The 4,698-nt window shown below is 39.6% G+C and overlaps 1 protein-coding gene across 6 annotated transcripts in view; it reads left to right on the top strand.

The window, feature by feature from the left end:
• RHOBTB1 (Rho related BTB domain containing 1) overlaps positions 1–4,698 on the top strand; it is a 146,038-nt gene that overhangs the window by 127,607 nt on the left and 13,733 nt on the right. The window lies entirely within an intron of this gene.

The following is a 4,698-nucleotide window of genomic DNA, read 5'->3' as shown; positions in this document are numbered from 1 at the left end:
CCCTCTACCACCAGGAAAAATTAGGGTAACTACTGATCAGTAAAACCTAATCCAATGGCACTTTACAGTCTTCAGTAATTTACATAAAGAGGCGGAGGCTTGCTCCCCTTCTTTCCCAGCTCACCGAAATGCCTGCTGATGGTGCAGTAGAGGCCTGCTGTGAACAGCAGAGAGGAGTTGATCAAGGTCAGGATCCCAAGCACAAAGGGACACTGTCAGAGCTGACCTCACCAATGCTAATCCCCTTTATCCCTTCCCAGAATGGACTATAATCGTGTCCAGATTAAAATGTAGAGCAGAGGTGACCAAAACAAAAACTTGGCGGTGAATGTGAATGCACATGCATACAGTTGTTTAATAGCCTCTTCTGGAAGGGCCCTCCTGTTTAACACACCCTCCTGGAAGGACTAGGTTTACTCACCATTTAGAGCTGGAGCTGAGGCTAATAGTTATGTATGGACTCAACCCAGCTCAAAAGACAAAGACCGTGGAGCCAAGCAAGCACCTGAAGGTCTATGCCAAAATTCCTTCAGTCAGTATATTAAGAATGCCATGAGCTGGGAGCAGCAGATGGTATAGTGGTTATATCGCTGGACTCCCAGGTAGTCGACAGAGGTTCCAGTCCCTGACCCAGTGATTTGGGGCTCATACTGGGCATGTGTGCATGAGTGCCCAAAAATCCCAAAAGGAGAATGGAGAAGGGATTGTAGCATGGCCATCCTCCATCTGGGGGGGCGGGGAGAAGGAATCTCTCACTTTCTGTCTCTCTGTCTCTTTCAGTCTCTTTGACAAGCACACACTCCCTATAGCAAAAATCTCTCCAAAAAAAAAAAAAAAATAGAATGCCATGAACTGTTAATGTCCCCACCTTGTCCTATCCCTTCTCTTTATTTTCCAAGTAGAGCATCCTATAGTAGTTATGAACTCACCTCAGCTTGACCTTGGGCAGGTGATTGACCCTCTCCAAACCTCATCTGTATGATGGAAATAACAAGAGAACCTTCTTCAGAGGGCAGATAAGGAATGACAGTGCTTGTGTGAAGTACTGAATTTGGTGCCTGAAAAATACAAAAGGTCCATAAATGTTAGTGACTGTTATCATAGAATATTCTTGTTAAATGATTTCCAGGAAGGGTTAAAGGTCTTTGTCCCTGAAAGCCCTAAATTAAAAAGCCACTAATTCCCTTTCTTAACTAGAAGGGTATGATAGAGGTAGTTTTAGGTGAAAAAGCACTCAGCTAAACACTCAATAAATGCGCCAGGATTAACCGAGAGGTCCAACTTCACACTTGGGATTTGGCCTCTCTAGGCCACTTTTTATCTCTTTATTGTCTTGGGAAAATCTGAAAATCTGACTTCCCCTCCACAATTCAGTCTTATTTTTACTTATTTAGTTATTTAGGCATTAACAGAGCACATGGACACTTTTTTTTTAAAGTTATGTATGGATATTTATAAAGTCTCCATCAATTTTACTTTAAGATTTTTTGTCATTTAATATTCAAGAAGACATTGTATTTTGCTTATATTTTTCTCCTTACTTTTAATGTTGCGGTAAGCATAATTCTCTCCCCAGAGGTACTCAGCAAGTGGTTCATTAAAAATGCATGCCCGAGTTGTAGTGAGCAGTGCTCCAGATCTAGAATTCTTTCTCATTCTCTATGAGACCATCTCTAATTATAAGCCTAATAGTCTGAGCTAATCTTTGCAATTAAAATTTTAAACCAACTAAACTGGAATATGGGACATTGTTTAAAGTAACATTATATTCTCTTTTGTAGTTTTTTTTTTCCCAGCTTCATCCAGCAAGTAGGATGCAAATGCTTCTTTTATTGATACAGCTTCATTTATATTACCGTTTAAGAGTACAGAAAGCTCCCTCTGTTGATATACAGTTCATTACAGATGTGGAACTCACAGAAACAGGCTTGGAAGTAGATGCTATTTAAAGGTTTTTCCTCTTCACTCCAGGTTTTGAAGAGATTCAGGTTACTTTTGCTTATTTAAGAAAATCAGCTGTGGGGGGGAAAAAAGATACATGTTCTGAAAGTGTTTTTAGTTCATCTCATTGATGGTTTCTTCTAAAGGTCCCTAACATTTTTGGCCAAAGAGTCATCACTTCAAAAAAATGTTAACATCCTATTAAGAGCAGGTCACGGGGGATTATAAATGTCAGAACACTCCAAGGACATGAGGAACATTAGGGCAGGGCTGCTCCCTGGAATCTGTCATCTCCTGCTGCCAAAAATAACTTCTTTTTATTTAGGATGTCCTCTTTGTTATTTATATTTCTAATTGTCATTTTTTTTTTTAAGCAATGACTTAGAACTTGCGTTTTCCCAAAAATGTGAAGGTAGTCCAGCCACAGAAGAGCAAGTGGTAGGGCACTGCTCTGGGAGGCTGAGGCCACATGAGAGCCCTGGGTTCAGTTCCCAGACCAACCTAAACAAGCTGGGCGCAGTGGTGCACTCCTGTAATCCTGGCTAGCTGGACTCCGGGGCAGAAGGATCACAGTAGGTGAAACCCTGTCAGAATTACCTAACTCCTCCCCCGTCCCTCTCCCCCGACCTCCTCCTCTTTGTATTCATATTTTAAAAAGAAAAAGCTAAAGTAATCTGAATATCTTCAAAACCCAGAGTCTCAATGAAGAGGGAAATAAACTTTAGATAACATCTATTCTAAATCCCTCCCATGTAATAGATGAAGAAACTGACAGTCAGAGATGGTTAGTGACTAATCAAAGGCGACAGACAATTTTAGCAACATATCCCTGGGCCTAGCCTAGACTTTTGCCCTGTCCTCCAAGGCACTGGTTTTATGAGCAGCAGACACTCCCACCTCAGAGAATAGGCATTCACAGGAAACTCTGGAATTTCTTTTATAGATAATTACTAGCATCTTACAGCATTTAGTCCTTTGTAAAATGTGGATCCTTTTACTATCCAAATGGTTCAAATTTTTAAAGTTGACAACCAAATTAACTTTTAGTTATCCAGAAAATTGCACTAATTCAAACATTATTCTAGAGAAATGAAATTTTCCCATGTTCATAAACCCAGAAAGCAGTTTGTATGGGTATCTATAAATAAATAGATACAGAGAATGGTCGGTATGAGATAAGTGCATATGTGTATAGACATACGTGCATGTAAGCATAAATGCAGGTATAATCAGTGTTAGATTCACTTGAATGACAATCACTCATATGTAGATACAGCTTGTTGGAGGGAAGAATAACATTCCAATATCTGTATTTTGCAGATGATCCAGCATGTACAAAGGCTTTCTTATTTTTAAATAATAAGAGCAGCAATAGTTTCTACTCATAGAGTTCTCTCTGTTGTAGAGGTTTTGCTCGAGACTTGAAATGATATCACCTGTCAGATGGTTGCTGGTAATGACCCATGTAGCTTACTGATGGACTCAAAACTGTTTTTTCACCAACCATGTGTAAAACAGGGAAGGAAGGAGGAAATTTCCTAGTATTTCTAGAAATTATTCTGGGCTTTTCTTATAATACATTAAGAAATAGCTCTACCTATCTGAAAGGCACTCACTCTCAGAGATGGCTGTTAGCTACACAGAATACTATAGAAGGTTCCTAAACAACCGAACTACACTAGAATGCATAGGCCTTAAGTCCCTTCTAGAAGCAGGACATAAAATATATATATATGAAGAGAGAGAAAGGAGTAATTATATATGTTACATAGTGTAATTATATATGATATATCCACATAACAATGTAATACAGATTAAGTTGTATGTAATATAAACATATCTATTTTTCTTTGTTATATGAAGACTTACGAGTACCAACCAGAGTTAAGGAGTGTATAACTATTCATCCTTTTGAATTCGAAGTCTCATTCTTAAAAACTGTTAGTGAAATACAATACTTTACCCTTCTGTAACCCAAACCTTTGCTCCCTTGCCATTAAGGGTTTCCAGTATACTATACAGCAATATTGAACATAGACTCGAGAATTGTACGCCCTGAATATAAGTCCCGGTCAATACATATTACCTCTGTGACCTTGGACGCCAGACTTAACATCATGAACCTCGATTCTTGGTTTATAAAATGGCAAAAAATAATAGTCTCTTCCTGTTCTGGTAGATATAAGGATCAAGTTCCATAATGCATGTGGAAGGCTTAGCACAGGGCCTGGTGCGTAGGAAGCCTTCACTGAAGGTTAATTTTCTAATCATCAATATTCCAATGGTAAACATAGTGGTACCATTTTATACTACTCCAGGGATTGTCTCAGAGTTAGCGATTTAAAGTAAAGAGTAGCTGCTACACAGTGTACTTCGCAGTTGAACCATACCCACCCTTCCAGAATTCCTCTTCCCAGGCTTTCCAGCAAATTCAGCATGCATTTACATGGACAACTTCAGATACTTGAGAGGGAGACTGGAGGTATCCTACAAACAATAATTCACCAAACTCAACCAATGGTTTCCTCAGATGTCCCACACATCATGAGTTATAGGGGGAAAAAATAATAGTGTATGTATCATGCTTGTATATACCGATAGAAAGTCCAAATCGAGCCAGACACTGTGGCAACCAGAGTGGTTGTTCATCCTCCGTTTTGACATCTGAGAGATCTGGGCTCTGTCATGTGTTGGCAAGTGTGGTTTGTCCCCCCTCCCCCCGCCAACACCTGTCATGTTGCTAGGAGATTTCTTTCC

Source organism: Tupaia chinensis, unplaced genomic scaffold (assembly GCF_000334495.1).
Source record: "Tupaia chinensis unplaced genomic scaffold, TupChi_1.0 Scaffold000199_1, whole genome shotgun sequence".
In the NCBI taxonomy this organism is placed as follows: domain Eukaryota; kingdom Metazoa; phylum Chordata; class Mammalia; order Scandentia; family Tupaiidae; genus Tupaia; species Tupaia belangeri.
This window is presented reverse-complemented; position numbering and strand designations above follow the sequence as displayed.